The sequence below is a fragment of the Arachis stenosperma genome, chromosome 6, assembly GCF_014773155.1.
Source record: "Arachis stenosperma cultivar V10309 chromosome 6, arast.V10309.gnm1.PFL2, whole genome shotgun sequence".
Lineage (NCBI taxonomy): Eukaryota > Viridiplantae > Streptophyta > Magnoliopsida > Fabales > Fabaceae > Arachis > Arachis stenosperma.
In genome coordinates, this window is record NC_080382.1 from 50136967 (window position 1) to 50155680 (window position 18714).

Genomic DNA, 18714 nt, shown 5'->3' on the forward strand with positions numbered 1-18714 from the left:
GTTTCTTGTTTCCTCATGGTTCCGTGTTCGACTCTTGTGGTAAGCAATGGTGGGCTTTTTCTTTGAATTTTTCCTTTTGGAGAGCCCGATACTGCCCTTGTGGAGGGCAGGGCAAGGTTTTTCCTTCCTTTGATCCAAGGCACCATTTTGTGCTCTGCCCTTGTCGTGGGCAGGGCAGAGTTGCCTTCCAAGCCTTGTTTCCTTATGTTGCCCTCCTAGAGGGCAGTGTGCCCTTGTGGAGGGCAATGCTTGCTTCCTCCATTATGCGCCACACTTCTCCTTCCTTTGACCACGTTTTCTTCTCCTTGGGCCACGCTTCCTTAGGCCACGCTTTTCCTTTTTTTCTTTTCTTCACCTACAATAAACCAAAACAACCACTCCAAGTATCACTAAATTCACAAGGCTTATAAATCAATTAAAAATCTATTAAATTTAGCTTAAACCTCATGAGTTATCATTAATTTCATGGTGGTTGTTTGATTTAAAGAAGTTATGCATTTCCCTTCCAAATCACTTACTTAGGATGCAAGAAAGTGCATAAAGACTAACAAAACAAGTAAAATTAGCTTGAAAAATGGGTATATGATGACTTGTCATCATTAGCCACAGGGTAGCTACTCCATATCACCCACAGACTAATGGGCAAGCTGAAGTCTCAAATAGAGAACTCAAAAGAATCCTGGAACGGACTGTAATTAACCGTAGAAGGGATTGGGCAAGGAGCTTGGATGATGCTCTGTGGGCATACCGAACAGCATTCAAGACCCCTATAGGGACCTCTCTATACCAGCTTGTGTATGGAAAGGCATGTCACTTGCCAGTGGAACTAGAACACAAGGCCTACTGGGCAACCAGATTCTTGAACCTTGATGTCAAGTTAGCTGGAGAAAGACGTTTACTCCAGCTAAATGAGCTAGAGAAATTTAGACTCAATGCTTTCGAGAATGCAAAAATTTACAAAGAGAAAGCGAAAAGATGGCATGATAAGAAATTGTCATCCAGAGTCTTTGAGCCGGGGCAGAAAGTTCTGCTATTTAATTCTAGGCTCAAATTATTCCTCAGGAAATTAAAATCCCGGTGGAGAGGTCCATATGTAATTACAAGTGTATCACCATATGGATACGTAGAGCTTCAGGATAATGACTCTAACAAAAAGTTCATTGTTAATGGACAGAAAATTAAACATTATCTTGAAAGTAACTTCGAGCAAGAATGCTCAAAACTGATACTTAATTGGTGCTCAGTGGTAGTCCAGCTAAAGACAATAAAGAAGCGCTTGCTGGGAGGCAACCCAGCCATTTACAAAGTCTATTTACTAATTAAATAAATTTCTTTTTTTTACAGGTATGTGTCCAAGTATCTTTAAAGGGTAAAAATAGCAATTGATTGAATTCACAGAGTTATAGGGAAATTTGGAGGTTCACTGGCGTGAAAAAGCCAGTAAGAAACATTTTGGGCGTTGAACGCCCAAAAGAAGCACCCACTGGGCGTTCAACGCCAGTAAGGGTAGCCATCTGGGCGTTAAACGCCAGAAAGGAGCATCTTCTGGGCGTTGAACGCCAGAAAGAAGCACCTTCTAGGCGTTTAACGCCAGATTGTTAGCATCCTGGGCGTTCAGAAAAACGCCCAGTGACAAAGGACTTCCTGGCGTTCAACGCCAGAAAGAAGCATCAGCTGGGCGTTAAACGCCCAGGAGAAGCAGCATTTGGGCGTTAAACGCCCAAAACATGCATCGTTTGGGCGTTTAACGCCAGGATGGTGGGGAGGAGGTAAAATTCATTTTTCTTTACAATTTTTCTAAATTTTTATGTTTCAGTTCATGATTTCTTGCATAAACATGTTTTAAAATGTCATCCTTCAAAATCAAATTAGTTTTCTAAGAACCCTAATTTCTAAAATCCCTTTTTCAAAAATATCAAATATATCTTAATCCATAAAGACAAATTGTTTTCCAATCCAATCCAACTCTTTTAAGTTTGTTTTCAAAACTCAATTATCTTTTTAAAATCTTTTTCAAAATTAAAAATTCAGATTTATCTTTTTAATTATTATTCATATCTTTCTCTTTTTAAACTATATATTTTTCTTATCATATCTATCTTTTCTAAATCATATCTTCTATCTTATCTTTTTCTTATTTTCGAAATTTCCCATCCCCCCTCCCTATATATTGAATTCGGCGCCCCTCTCATCATCACCATGCCACACTTGCTCTCCTCCTATCCCTCTCCTTTCTTCTCTTTTGCTTGAGGACAAGCAAAGCTCTAAGTTTGGTGTGGTTATCCGTGATCACAAAAACATACTCATTAAGATCATGGCTCCTAAAGGAAAACAACCCACCCCAAGAGGCAAGAAAGAGAATACTCCAAAGCCACTTTGGAATCAAGGGAAGTTCTTAACTAAAGAACATTCAGACCATTACTACAAAATAATGAGTCACAGATCAATGATCCCGGAAGTCAAATTTGATCTGAAAGAAGATGAATATCCGGAGATCCAAGAGCAAATTCGAAACATGAACTGGGAAATTATAGCCAATCCTGAAACGAAAGTGGGAAGGAACATGGTTCAGGAGTTCTATGCTAATCTATGGCAGACAGACAGGCAAAGAATAATTGGAGCTGCTCTCTATGACCATCGGACCTTAGTCAGAGGAAAGATTGTTCATACCCATCCTGACAAGATCAGGGAGATATTTAAGCTTCATCAACTGAAAGATGACCCAGACTCCTTTAATAGGAGAATGATGAGGGTAAATAAAGGTCTAGACAAGATTCTAGAGGATATATGCATCCCTGAAGTCAGGTGGACCACCAGCACGAATGGCACCCCAATTCAACTCAAAAGAGAAGATCTCAAACCAGTAGCCAGAGGCTGGCTGGATTTCATTGGGTGTTCCATACTTCCCACCAACAACCGTTCTGAAGTTACCATTAAAAGAGCAGTGATGATTCACTGCATCATGTTGGGAAAAGAAGTAGAAGTCCATCAACTGATCTCATGTGAACTATACAAAATAGCAAACAGGAATTCCAAGGATGCCAGATTGGCCTATCCAAGCTTAATTTCTATGCTCTGCAAAGATGCTGGAGTGAAGATGGGAATAACAGAGTATATCTCAGTTGAGAGGCCAATCACTAGAATATCAATGGACAGACAACAGCTGCAGGATGATTCAATCAAGAGGAGAGCACAGGAAGTCCTCCCAGAACTCCCTCAATTCGAATATTGGGGAAATCTTGAGGCTTCTATTTCCAAATTGCAAGAAGCTATGGACCAAATAAAGGAAGAACAGAACAATCAAAGTAGCATGCTTTGCAAACTGCTTAAGGAACAGGAAGAGCAAGGGCGTGATCTAAGGGAGCTGAAGCGCCAAAAATTAATCCTTGAAAAGCACCCCACAGATTAGAGGAACGTCTACTTCTCAAAACAACAGGTTGCTGAGTTCCAATTTTTAGCTTTAACTCTATGATAGTGTTTTTTTTATAGAAATTTACCTTAGGAGATATATATAGTAGTAGTAGTAATTAGTATATCTATTCTGGTTTTATTCCCAATTAAGTTATAATTTATTTTTCTCATCATCATCAGGCATGAATAAAATAGTAGATTTTTAGAATAAAGAAGCAATTTTTTTTTTCGAGTTCTTAATAAGAAAAATTCTAATTATTTATATGTGGTGGCAATACCTTTTGTCTTCTGAATGAATGCCTGAACAGTGCATATTTTTTATATTGAATTTTATGAATGTTAAAATTATTGGCTCCTGAAAGAATGATGAACAAGAGAAATGTTATTGATGATCTGAAAAATCACAAAATTGATTCTTGAAGCAAGAAAAAGCAGTGAAAAACAAGCTTGAAAAAAAAAAGCAAAAGAGGTAGAAAAAGCCAATAGCCCTTTAAACCAAAAGGCAAGGGTGAAAAGGATCCAATGCTTTGAGCATCAATGGATAGGAGGGCCCAAGGAAATAAATCCAGGCCTAAGCGGCTAAATCAAGCTGTCCCTAACCATGTGCTTGTGGCATGCAGGTCCAAGTGAAAAGCTTGAGACTGATTGGTTAAAGTCGTGATCCAAAGTAAAAGAGTGTGCTTAAGAACTCTGGACACCTCTAATTGGGGACTCTAGCAAAGCTGAGTCACAATCTGAAAAGGTTCACCCAATTATGTGTCTGTGGCATTTATGTATCCGGTGGTAATACTGGAAAACAAAGTGCTTAGGGCCACGGCCAAGACTCATAAAGTAACTGTGTTCAAGAATCAACACACTACACTAGGAGAATCAATAATACTATCTGAATTCTGAGTTCCTATGGATGCCAATCATTCTGAATGTCAAAGGATAAAGAGAGATGCCAAAACTGTTCAAAAACAAAAAAGCTACAAGCTTCGCTCATCTAATAAGAATCTGAGCTCTATTTAAAATTCTTAGAGATTATTACTTCTTAATTTCTTTCATCCTATTTTATTTATCTAGTTGCTTGAGGACAAGCAATAGTTTAAGTTTGGTGTTGTGATGAGCGTATTTTTTATACGCTTTTTGGGGGTAATTTCATGTAGATTTTAGTATATTTTAATTGGTTTTTAGTAGAATATTATTAGTTTTTAGGCAAAAATTATATTTCTGGACTTTACTATGAGTTTGTGTGTTTTTCTGTGATTTCAGGTATTTTCTGGCTGAAATTGAGGGAGCTGAGCAAAAATCTGAGTTAGGCTGAAAAAGGACTGCTGATGTTGTTGGATTCTGACCTCCCTGCACTCGAAATGGATTTTCTGGAGCTACAGGAGTCCAATTGGCGCGCTCTTAACGGCGTTGGAAAGTAGACATCCAGGGCTTTCCAGCAAAATATAATACTTCATACCTTGCACGAAGATAGACGACGTAACTTGGCGTTGAACGCCAAGTACATGCTGTTGTCTGGAGTTAAACGCCAGAAACACGTCATGATTCGGAGTTGAACGCCCAAAACACGTTATAACTTGGAGTTCAACTCCAAGAAAAGCCTCAGCTCGTGGATAGCTTTAGCCTCAGCCCCAGCACACACCAAGTGGGCCCCAGAAGTGGATTTCTGCACCAATTATCTTAGTTTACTCATATTCTGTAAACCTAGGTTACTAGTTTACTATTTAAACAACTTTTAGAGAATTATTTTGTACCTCATGACATTTTTCGATCTGAACTTTATACACTTTGACGGCATGAGTCTCTAAACTCCATTGTTGGGGGTGAGGAGCTCTGCAGCGCCTCGATGAATTAATACAATTACTTTTATTTTCCATTCAAACACGCTTGTTCCTATCTAAGATGTTCATTCGCGCTTAAACATGAAGAAGGTGATGATCCGTGACACTCATCACCTTCCTCAGATTCATGAACGTGTGCCTGACAACCACCTCCGTTCTACATCAGATTGAATGAGCTTCTCTTAGATTCCTTAATCAGAATCTTCGTGGTATAAGCTAGAATTGATGGCGGCCACTCTTGAGGATCTGGAAAGTCTAAACCTTGTCTATGGTATTCCGAGTAGGATTCAAGGATTGAATGGCTGTGACGAGCTTCAAACTAGTGATTGCTGGGCGTGATGACAAACGCAAAAGGATCAATGCATCCTATTCCAACATGATCGAGAACCAACAGCTGATTAGCCGTGCTGTGACAGAGCATCCGGACCATTTTCACTGAGAGGATGGGAGGTAGCCACTGACAATGGTGACACCCTACATACAGCTTGCCATGGAAGGAGCCTTGCGTGTGTTGAAGGATTTCAAGGAAGAGTTGAAGTTCAAAGGACAAAGCATCTCCAAAACCCCAACATATTCTTCATTAATAAAGTAACAATTACTTATTCCAAACACTTTTACTTCTTACAATTAAATCCAAATAACCTTATTGACATCCTGACTAAGATCAATAAAATAAATATAGCTTGCTTCAAACCAATAATCTCCGTGGGATCGACCCTTACTCACGTAAGGTATTACTTGGACGACCCAGTGCACTTGCTGGTTAGTGGTACGAGATCATAAGAAATTTTGATTTTGATATTGAGATTAAGATTTTGTGCACCAGTAAGCCACCAATTGATTTCAGTTTCTCAGCCCTTGATTTCGAAAATGTAGGATAAAGTGTTGAGATTTTGGGTAAGGTAAGAGATCTCAAACCCTAATGAAATTTGTGAATTTAGGCATTTGGGTATTGAGTTTTTGTGTTTGGATGTGATAATTGTGGTTTAGGTAGTGTGTATGTGAGCATTGAAGCTTGATTGAGGTATTGGAAAGCTTGGAGTGGGCTTGTGGTGCTGGAAATCTGACCTTAGAGGTGTTGGAGCCTTGGAAATTGATGGAAAAATTGAAATTGGAAGTGTTCTAGGTTGAGCGGGGAATTGGCCAAGGTATGATTTTGGTTTCCTGTATCTGAAATGTAATGCGGTTGTGAAAACTTAGGCTAGTGACCCATAGGATAGGAATTAAATTTGTGATGATGGTTGATTGGTTGTTGGAATTGTTGTATGATTATGTTATTATTGGTTTTTGGAGGGTATGATTGAAGTCCTTGATTGATGATGTATGTGAGTTTCATATGATGATGATACTTGGTATATATAAAGGTTGAATTAAAGTTGAAATTTGTGCTTGATATGGATGATGGGGAAAATCATCGGTAAAGAACTTCACAAAAATAATCGCGTTGCAATTATAGTTCTAAACCGATAATTAAACCTCAATCAATATTTAAATTGTTTGTCACAAGTACAAACCCAATAAAATTAATCGAAGTATTCAAACCTCGGGTCGTCTCTCAAGGAAATGTAGGGAAGTGTATGTATTATTGATTATGAGAAAGGAATGCAAATAACAAGAAAATAAACTAATAACTGAGAAAGCTCTTAGCAAGAAAAGAGAATTAGAAGTCCTATCCTCATTATCATTGTCAATTATGATGGTAATTGTGAATTACCTTCACTTACTTAACCTCTAACCAATGGAGGAAGGTCAAGTGCATACAATTAACTTGAGTTCACAAGTCCTAGTCAACTCAAAGTGAGAGACTAGCTTCGGTGAAGTTCAAGCTAACCGGTAATCTCCAATTACCAATCAACAAAAGAGTTTTGATAACTCAAGAGTCTCTAATTGATCAATCCAAGTTAAGAACATAAAAATCTAATATAAAATGCACCCAAGCATTTTATCAAACACTTGGAGGGCACAAAGTAAAAATATAGAAAATTAACAAGGAATATTAAATCTAAACACCCAATTGCAAGCATCAATGACTAATAATTAAAGAGAGCAACAATAAACATAGAAAACATAAATTGTATTAAAAGAAATCGAACGTAACAAGAGCTCAAAAATATAAAATTGGCAAAAAAGGAAAATTAACAAGAGAAGGAGATGAACTAAAGTGCTTAAACAAACAAAAGTAAGAGAAAACTAAATTAAAGGAACATTGAACGTGAATTTGAAAAGAAATAAACCCAAAAACCTAAAAAACTAGAGAAAGGAGAGAGCCTTGATAAACCACTATTTTACGATTTATTTTGTGTTGAATTAAGTAAATTTTATCCATTATTCTCACACTTATTCATATAGTTCGCTTGTTTTACATTTTCCTTCCTAATTTTGATCTATGATTGAAAACATGCTTCTTTGGCCTTAAATTTGCTAATTTTAATCCTCTCTTATTACCATTTGATGCTGTGATATGTGTGTTAAGTGTTTTCAGGGTTTATAGGGCAGGAATAGCTTAGAGGATGGAAAGAAAGCATGCAAAAGTCGAAGGAACACAAGAAATTGAAGGAATTGCTAAGCTATCAATCTTGACCTATTCGTACTAAATCGATCATAACTTGATCTACAGAGGTTCAAATGAGGTGGTTTAGTTGCATTGGAAAGCTAACATCTAGAGCTTCAAAATGATATGAAATTTTCCATAGTTGCCTTGCAGTTAGGTGACGTGCACGCCTCGCCCATGAGTGCGCATCGCAGAATCAGCATGACCAGTGCAAGAGGCAAGCGATGCGTATGCGTGACAGAGTGTCACGTGCTGCACTTAATAGAACTCATCGAGGGTGATTTTTGGGTTATTTTTGGCCCAGTTTCAAGCCCAAAAATGAAGATTAGAGGCTGCAGAGTGGAGCTGGAAGGGGGGAATTATTCATTCAACTTTCATTCACACAATTTTTGGTTTAGATGTAGTTTTCTAGAGAAAGAGGCTCTCTCCTCTCTCTAGGTTTTAGGATTTTTAGTCTTGTTCCTTCTGAATTTCAGATTTCTACCTTACTTTAATTTAGGTTCCTTCTACTTTTATTTGTTCTAGCACTTTTGTTATTTATTTCCCTTGTTGATTCCTTTATTTTGTTAATTTAGTTTATGAGTTCATGTGTTACTCTCAATTTTCATTTATTCAATTTATGTTTCATATTTCTTATTGTTCAATTGCTTTGCTATTATTATTTCATTGCAATTGTTAGTATTAGATTTTGCTATGTCTTGTTAGCTTTCTATGTTTTTATTCTGTGCCTTCCAAGTGTTTAATAAAATGCTTGGGTGGATTTTAATTTAGATTTTTATGTTCTTAACTTAGATTGATCAATTAGAGACTCTTGAGTAATCAAAACTTTTTTGTTGATTGGTGATTGAAAATTGCTAGTTGGCTTAGGCTTTGCTAAATATAGTCTTTCATTAGAACTTGTGAACTTAAGTTGATTTTGCTCACTTGACTTTCTTTCGTTGCTAGAGGTTAACTAAGTGAACGCAAAAGGCAATTGATGACAAGTCATCATATGCCTATTTTTCAAGCTAATTTCACTTGTTTCACTAGTTTTTATGCACTTTCTTGCATTCTAAGTAAGTAATTTGGAATGGAAATACATGGTTTCTTTGAATCAAATAACCACCATTTAATTGATGCTAAATCATGAAGTTTAAAGCTAAATTCAGTTGATTTTTAATGATTTATAAACCTTGTGAATTTGGTGATACTTTGATTGGTTGTTTTGATTACTTGTAGGTGAAGAAAAGAAGAAAAGAAGAAAGCGTGGCCTAAGAAGCGTGACCCAAAGAATAAAAGAGTGTGACAAAGGAAACAATGAAGCATGGCGCATGGAAGGAGGAAGCATAGTGCTCTCTTCAGGAGCAGAGCACTCTTTCAAGGAAACACAACAATGGACCAAGGAAACAAGGCTCAATGCTCTGCTCCCCTTGAGAGCGGAGCAAAATTTGGGAAACAAGAAACAAGGGAGGAAGAACATTGCTCCGCTCTCCTTGAGAGCATTTTCGGGCTTCTCTTGAAGGAAAATTGAAGGAAAATGTCTCCAAATGCCCCACATGGGTTTCGAACCCAATCACAAGAAGGAAGGGGGGCAGCGCTCAGATGCAAGAAAAACAAGCCAAAATTGGCTTGTTTTCAACTTCCATGGTTCGAACACAAGACCTCCAGGGAAGTAAAGGCCTAGGCGCTACTTTGGTGCCAAGGAAACCAAGGAAAAAATGCAGCAACTTCCTCCACCAAGTTTCGAACCAAGGGTCTCTAGGAAGCCAAGGCTTGTGCGTGAATCAGGTGCCAAGAAAGCCACTTTGGTACCAAGAAAAAAAAGCCAAGCGCATGCCCCCAGCAAGAATCGAACTAGGGACCTCCCCTTGGAAGCACCAATGCTCTGCTCACAAGGAGAGCAGAGCGCTACTCCTTGGCGCATACAAGCACGCATCATGACACGGTCCAGGGAAGCAAGAAGCGCACAAGACACACACTGCTCTGTTCTCCACAAGAGCGGAGCATTATCCTGATGCCTCTCCAAGCTTTGGCACGCAACAAGGATCTCCAACATAAGCTTCAATGCTCCGCTCTCCACATGAGCAAAGCATCCTCCTGGGAGCAACACTTGGGCTGGAAATTCACTTAAAAATCAAATTTAATTAAATTCTTCACCCATCTTTTAAGCCCACCCAAATTCTAAAATCCAATAATAGAAAGTGTATAAATAGGTGTTAGTTAGGATTAGGGGAGGGGGAACTTCATTTTTAATTTTCATCTTTTGTCAACTTGAGAGCTCACTTTTCATTTTCTATTTTCTACAATTGGCTTGAGACTTGGAAGAGAGAATTCACTTCTTCTTCCTCTGATCTTTTTGTTTTCTTACTAGGTTTTGTTTGAGTCTTAAGTTTGAAGAATTGAGGAACTTCTGTCTCAATCTCCATTTAAAATCTATTTGATTTTCCTACTGCATAATTGAGTTGAATTTAATTTACTTTACAGCTTCAATCTTCAATTTCTCTTTAATTGCTTTGTGAACTTGGATCTAGGAAGGCAAGTGAGATCTAGACTTTGCTATCTAGTCTTTGGAGTCCTGAGATCTGATTTTCTTTTTAGTTCTTCTGCTAAACTATTACTGCAATCAATTTTCTTTTTCTATTTGAGATCTAGTTAATTTCAATTCACCTTTTGCTTTGTTAATTGTTGCAATTAACTTTCTCTTGCTTAAATTCTGAATTTCCAGTCCCTCAATCCCTTTATCATTCAAGCAATTTATATTTCTTGCACTCTAAGTTACCGCAATTTACGTTTCTTGCACTTTAAGTTTCAGTCATTTAATTTCTTGTTCTTTAAGATTCAGTACCTTTACTTTCAATTCTCTTTAATTTTTGCGACGCATCCCTCTCCCTTTACATTTCCTGCTATTTACTTACTGTCGGATACAATTTCACACAATCAACACTTGTTTGCTTGACTAAATCAACCACTAAACTAAAATTGCTCAATCCTTCAATCCCTGTGGGATCAACCTCACTCATGTGAGTTATTATTACTTGATGCGACCCGGTACACTTGCCGGTGAGTTTCGTGTTGGATCGTTCTCTAGCAATTACCATCACAATTGATGATGATAATGAGGATAGGAATTTCAATTCTCAATTCCTTGAGAGACGACCCAAAGTTTGAATACTTCGGTTAATTTTATTGGGTTTGTACTTGTGACAAACAATTTTGTGAAAATCTTTACTGACATTTTTCCTCCATCAATTTTTGGTGTCGTTGCCGGAAAATTGCAATCGTCTGCCTTATTATTGGTTATTGTATATATTTGCCTTTGCTTGTTAGTTAGTTTTTGTTAGTTTTAGGACTTTGTTGCTTATTTTTATTAGTTTTTGTTTTTATTTGCTACTATGAATTCTTAACCCTTTGGCTATGAGAGTGGTTACAATTATGTTGTAGGAAGTGGAGATTACAATGAAGGCTTGTATTAAGGATGGGACAATCAAAAATAGGAGTAGCCACAAGAATTTGATCAACCCTCTTAGTAAGAACCTCCTCCAATGTATTATGAGCAAGAACCATTCCATGATGCATACCAAGACAATAGTTATGGTGGACCACTTCTTGACAATCAACAACCACCACCATATACCTATGAACCCCCTCCTCAATATAGCCTTCAACCGCCATACTCACAAGCCCCCTACCACCAAACACTTCCATATGACCCTAACCCTTATCCACCATACCAACCACCTTATGAGCCAAATAAACCATACATAGAGCCACCTAAATTCCAACCTATTTACTCCCAAGAACCACCACCTCAATATACACCACCTCCAATGTATGTGAACTTTCAACCACAATATGATCCTAATTATGTTAGCATAGTGGAACGAAAGCCATGGGATCATCTCAAGGAAGCAATGGATCAACTTCAAGCAACCATCCATCAAAAGTTCGACCCATGGGACTCATGCAATGAACAACGCATTTCCACGGAAGAGTGTGTTGTCCAACAAGTGGAAAAGATGGAGAGTGTTGAACTGCCATATCCTTATCATGATGAACCACCTTCCTATCATGAACCTTTCCTTTCGAGCAATGAACCCTCATACCCACTCCAATCTCCAATGGATGACACCTTTGGTGTTCTTCTTCAAGAGCAAAGCGAAATGTAAAGGAAGACACTAGAGTTCATAGCTACTTTAGCCGAGGTAGTAGGTAATTTAGCTTCCCTGCGCTTCGACACTCAAAGTACTCCCATGACCACATGTGGAGAATCTAATAAGGAGCGTAGCATGAAGGAGAAGTTAGAAATCCCAGTGGACAATAAGGAATGTGGCTTTGTATTGGAACAATTGGAGGAAGCCGTAATTGTTGAAGAGGAAGAAGTGGTTGAAGACTTAGGAGATGCCGAACCTCCATGGGAATAGAGACTTGTAGAGAATTCTGCCAAGAAGCTTGAAATCAATGTTGAGGAGGGTAGTGCACAACCTCCAAAGCATATTCCCTATGAAGAATTGGACGGAATCGATCAAGAAGAAAGTTCCCTTGGTGATGATGATCATGAATCAAGCCATCCTAGTGATGAATTTGCATCCGCAAATGAACTCCTTGAGTTTGAAGAACCCTCTCCGCTTGAGTTGGAGAATGATGTGGAGGAGGAAGTCCTTTAGCAAGGTTGGACGGGAGTTCAATATGCTTTGTCAAGATCGTTGGAGACTTCTCTACCTAGGTTGCTATCTACTCCTTTATTTGAGTATGTAAAACCTATCTCTATTAGCTTTATTGTCCCACTTGAGTACGGTATTCTTGAACCAGATGGCCAACTTAGGAGGTGTTCCGAGGGTTACCTGAAACTGTAGGTCGATCTCGGACAAGATCTTCTGCGCTGGTCGGAATGGTTGTATCCGATTTGTTGAGCTTAATGGTGATACTGATTCCTTCATCCCCGAAGGGTGGGGGTACCTGCAAGGGACTCCGATGCTTAAGTTAGCAAGGGTATTAAGCAGGTATTGAGTAGAATTAGAGTATAAGTTATACCTGGGTGCTCCAGTGTATTTATAATGGTGTAGAGAGACCTTCCCTAGATAAGATAAGTTAGTTATCTTATCTTATCTTTATCTTCGAGCGAGGTCATCTTATCTTTAAGGTAATCGCCTTTATCTCTATAGGCTTGGGCTGCCCTTGGATTTGGGTCGTGTTCCTCTGTTTGGGCCCTTTTATTGGGTTTTCCTGTGACTTGGCCGAGCTCTTTGAGAAGAGGTCGGGTTATCCTGACCTGAAGAGATCGATCGCTTTGTCTGTAGAACCTCCCAGGTCGGACAGCTCGACCCAGGGTATGAACAGTGCCCCTGCTCAAGCTTGGTCTTTATCTAGAGGTCGAGTCTTAGTTTCAGGACTTCAAGCCTTCTCGGGTAAAGCCGAACTCGAGCATTTCGTCGCTTTATCTTTGTAGGGCTCCTTTTTGAATGCAGAACGTTTCTGTTTCTTTAAAAGCGCGCGCTTTTGCATTAGCGCTCTAGCTTTGGAAACGTGCGAGGGTTTAACACCCTCATTAATTGGCTTTTAATGCCCCATTTCTCTTGGTTCTTTTATTCAAATTTTGTATCGAAGAGACGGTTTTCTTTTTCCTGTAACTTCCCTTCATTTTCGCTATTTTTATCCTGTATTCTCGTTTTTTCCCTGTGAAGCTTTGGTATTTGCTGGTGCTTCTACCTCGCGGTCGATCTTCGCTGCTCTGCTCTTTTTCAGCTTTCAAAGCTTTCATCCTTCTTCCAGGTTGGTTTTGCTTTCTCTTCACCCTCTATTTCTGCTGCTTTGCTTTTGATCCTTTTGATGACGCTTTGATTTTGTACGTCGGAAAGCTTGAACCTTTTCCTTGTTTCTGTTCTTGGTTTATTACTGTGATGCCTATTTCTTGGTCTTCTTTCGTCTTTATGTATGCTTTGGGTGATTTTCCTGGTTCTGGCTTCTTTTTAGGGCTTCGTGTGTTGACGTTGATTTCTGTACTGCTGTTGAAAAGGTTGTTCCTATGATAATTTTGTTTGCTCTGTTGATGATTTTTTCTTTTGTCGATGGTTTTTCTTTGATAGAGATGGTGATTTTTGATGACTTTCCTTTGACTTTCGCTTTTTTCTTCTTGGGACGTTGTTTGTTGGAAGAGAGTTTAACTTTTGTAGATTTTTTCTGAGACTTTACTCTGTCATTGCCTCCAAAGGATGCCCCTGGACCTCGGTGTGTGTCTTGGGGTTTTCCTTTTACTGTTTGCGTGCTTAAGGTCACGTTTGTCCGAGTTGCTTCCATATTGCCCAATTTTGTTTTTAGGTTAGTAACCCGTTTCCTTTTATTTGTAGGATTAGTTGGCCATGTCATATCGCAAAAATATTGTCGAGGCGCCCTCTAAGGTTCCTGAGGGGATGTCTGACTGGTTGGACTCCCTTGTGTTTCTCTGTGTATCTCTGGCTAATTCGGAGTTCTATGCGGCACTTAGAAAACACCATCGGATATGTAGTAGTGAGAATCAAGAACGCAACTATGAGTTGGTGGCACCCGATTCTGATGACCGGGTCTGCTTTCCTACTTCGATCCAGGGGGAGCGTCCTTTCCTTTATGCATACGATTTCTTCTTTAGCCAGATGGATATTTCTCTTCCTTTTACTTCCTTTGAGACTGACCTGTTATGGTCTTGTAACGTGGCCCCATCTCAGCTTCATCCGAATTCTTGGGGTTTTATTAAGATTTTTCAGATGGTTTGTCATCAATTCGGTGTTAAGCCTTCTTTAACCCTTTTTCTGTATCTATTCGTGTTGACCAAGCCTGGGACTACCAAAAAGAAAGTGATGAGCGGATAATTTATATGCTTTTTGGCATTATTTTTAGTATGTTTTTAGTATGTTTTAGTTGGTTTTTATTATATTTTTATTAGTTTTTATTTAAAATTCACTTTTCTATACTTTGATATGAGTTTGTGTGTTTTTCTGTGATTTCAGGTATTTCCTGGCTGAAATTGAGAGACCTAAGCAAAAATCTGATTCAGAGGCTGAAAAGGGCTGCAGAGGCTGTTGGATTCTGACCTCCCTGTACTCGAAGTGGATTTTCTGGAGCTACAAAAGCTCTATTGGCGCGCTCTCAACTGCTTTGGAAATTAGACATCCAAGGCTTTCCAGCAATATATAATAGTCCATACTTTGCCCGAGATTTGATGGCCCAAACAGGCGTTCCAAGTCAGCTCAAGAATTCTGGCATTTAACACCGGAACTGGCACAGAAGTGAGAGTTAAACGCCCAAACTGGCACAAAAGCTGGCGTTTAACTCCAAGAAAAGTCTCTACACATGAAAGCTTCAATGCTCAGCCCAAGCACACACCAAGTGGGCCCAAAAGTTGATTTTTACGTCATTTACTCATTTTTGTAAACCCTAAGCTACTAGTTCTCTATAAATAGGACCTTTTGCTATTGTATTTTTATCCTTGATCAGTCCTATGCTATCTTAGATCAGATCTTGGTTCTTCTGGTTCCCTCTTCTGGTTTTTCAATGGTGGAGTTTCTACACACCATAGATTAAGGTGTGGAGCTCTGCTGTACCTCGAGTATCAATGCAATTACTATTGTTCTTCTATTCAATTCAGCTTATTCTTGTTCTAAGATAATCATTCGCACCCAAGAACATGATGAATGTGATGATTATGTGATGCTCATCATCATTCTCACTTATGAACGCGTGCCTGACAACCACCTCCGTTCTACATGCAAACAAGGCTTGGATGTATATCTCTTGGATTCCTTAATCAGAATCTTCGTAGTATAAGCTAGAATCCATTGGCGGGCATTCTTGAGAATCTGGAAGGTCTAAACCTTGTCTGTGGTATTCTGTGTAGGATTCAGGGATCGAATGACTGTGACGAGCTTCAAACTCGCGATTGTGGGGCGTTAGTGACATACGCAAAAGAATCACTGGATTCTATTCCGACATGATCGAGAACCGACAGATGAATAGCCGTGCTGTGACAGAGCGCGTTGAACATTTTCACTGAGAGGACGGGACTGTAGCCATTGACAACGGTGATGCGCAACATACAGCTTGCCATGGAAAGGAGTAAGAAGGATTGGATGAAGACAGTAGGAATGCAGGGAGACGGAAGGGACAAAGCATCTCCATACGCTTATCTGAAATTCTCACCAATGAATTACATAAGTATCTCTATCTTTATTTTATGTTTTATTCATCTTTTAATTATCAATCCTCCATAACCATTTGAATCCGCCTGACTGAGATTTACAAGATGACCATAGCTTGCTTCATACCAACAATCTCCGTGGGATCGACCCTTACTCGGGTAAGGTTTATTACTTGGACGACCCAGTGCACTTGCTGGTTAGTTGTGCGAAGTTGTGATAAAGAGTTGAGATTGCAATTGAGCGTACCATGTTGATGGCGCCATTGATGATCACAATTTCGTGCACCAAGTTTTTGGCGCCGTTGCCGGTGATTGTTCGAGTTTAGACAACTGACAGTTCATCTTGTTGCTTAGATTAGGTATTTTTCTTCAGAGTTCTTAAGAATGAATTCTATAGTTTCAGATAATGTTTTCATCATCACAAAAGCTGATTGATTCTCATCAATTTAGCTCTTGAATGTAATGTCCTGCTGAAGCTTGGCTAGCCATGTCTAATCTTTTTAGACTAAAGCATTAGACTAACATTGCATGATTCCTGGAAATTCTTATTAAGAATTTTGATATCCTTATTTTCTTTTCCACTTAATTTTTGAAAAATCCAAAAAAATTATAAAATCTTAAAACCAAAAATAATTTTATGTTTCCTATTTGAGTCTAGTGTCTAATTTTAAGTTTGGTGTCCATTGCATGTTTTTAGTCTTCTAATTTTCGAAAATTACATGCATTATGTTCTTCATTGATCTTCAAGTTGTTCTTGATGATTTCCTTGCTCTGATCTTTAAATTCTCTTGTCTTGAGTGTTTTGTTGTTTCTCATATGCATTCTCAATTTGTTAGTGTCAATAGTATACAAACTTCTAAGTTTGGTGTCTTGCATGCATTGTTTATTTGATCTTAGTGGCATTTTGATTATTCCTCATCATTAAAAATTCAAAAATTATTTTTTTTATTTGTGTCCTTTCAAGTCAATGATACAGAGAATTGAAGATTCAGAACATACAGCAGGGGAATTACACAAAAAAAGCTGGGCGTTCAAAACGCCCAATGAGGAAGGAAAGCTGGCGTTTAAACGCCAGCCAGGGTGCCTGGCTGGGCGTTTAAAGCCCAAAAAGGTATAGTTTTGGGCATTAAACGCCAGAATGGATACCATTCTGGGCGTTTAACGCCAGGATGGCACAAGAGGGAAGATTTTGTTTTTAATTCAGATTTTTTTTTCTTCAAGTTTTCATAATTTTTCAAAATCAAATCTTTTTCAAATCATATCTTTTCAATCATACATTTTCAAAATCAATTTCTTTCCATTTTCAAAAATATTTGCTAACAATTAATGATTTGATTCAAACTTTTCAAGTATGTTGCCTTTTCTGTTGAGAAAGGTTTAATGTTTGAATCATATCTTTTAAATTTCTTGTTAGCCAAGTCATTAATTTCAAAAATCAAATCCTTTTAAATTGTTTTTCAATCATATCTTTTCAATCATATCTTTTTAAAACCATAACTTTTCAATCATATCTTCCTGATCACATCTTTTTTTTAAAATAGTTTTCAATCATATCCTTTTGATTTCTAATTTCAAAATCTTTTTCAGAATCACTTTATTTCTTTCCCAACTTTAATTTTCGAAAATCATCAATCAAATTTTCAAAATTTCTTTTAATTATTTTAAAATCTTTTACTTTAATTTCAAAAAAATTCTTCCCCTCTTCTCACATCCTTCTATTTATGGACTAACACTCCTCCTCAATGCACAATTCGAACTCTATCCCTCTTGATAAGTTCGAATTCTTCTACCTCCTCCTTCTATTCTTCTTTTCCTCTAACACCTCAAGGAATCTCTATACTGTGACATAGAGGATTCCATATTTTCTTGTTCTCTTCTCTTTCATATGAGCAGGAGCAAAGACAAAAGCATTCTTGTTGAGGCTGACCCTGAACCTAAAAGGACCTTGAAGCGAAAGCTAAGAGAAGCTAAAGCACTACTCTCTGTAGAGGACCTAACAGAAATCTTCAAACAAGAAGAAGACATGGCAGCCGAAAACAACAACAATGCCAACAATGCAAGGAAGGTGCTGGGTGACTTTACTGCACCTACTCCCGACTTCTATGGGAGAAGCATCTCTATCCCTGCCATTGGAGCAAACAACTTTGAGCTTAAGCCTTAATTAGTTTCTCTAATGCAACAGAATTGTAAATTCCATGGACTTCCATTGGAAGATCCTCATCAGTTTTTAGCTAAATTCTTGCAAATCTGTGACACTGTCAAGACCAATGGGGTTGACCTTGAGGTCTACAGACTTATGCTATTCCCTTTTGCTGTAAGAGATAGAGCTAGGATATGGTTGGACTCACAACCTAAAGAAAGCCTGAACTCTTGGGAAAAGCTAGTCAATGCCTTCTTGGCAAAGTTCTTTCCACCTAAAAAATTGAGTAAGCTTAGAGTGGAAGTCCAAACTTTCAGACAGAAGGAAGGTGAATCTCTCTATGAAGCTTGGGAAAGATACAAACAATTGATCAGAAAGTGTCCTTTTGACATGCTTTCTGAATGGAGCATCATAGGTATCTTCTATGATGGTCTGACTGAACTGTCCAAGATGTCATTGGACAGCTCTGCTGGAGGATCTCTTTATCTGAAGAAGACGCCTACAGAAGCTCAAAAACTCATTGAAATGGTTGTAAATAACCAATTCATGTACATTTCTGAAAGGAATCCTGTGAACAATGGGACGAATCAGAAGAAAGGAGTTCTTGAGATTGATACTCTGAATGCCATATTGG

General features: G+C 38.4%; 1 non-coding gene across 1 annotated transcript; it reads right to left on the bottom strand.

The window, feature by feature from the left end:
- Window positions 1-18368: 18368 nt before the first annotated feature.
- LOC130938164 (small nucleolar RNA R71) lies at window positions 18369-18476 on the bottom strand. The gene has a single exon (XR_009069340.1). It is a non-coding gene; the product is annotated as a small nucleolar RNA R71 (small nucleolar RNA).
- Window positions 18477-18714: the final 238 nt, after the last annotated feature.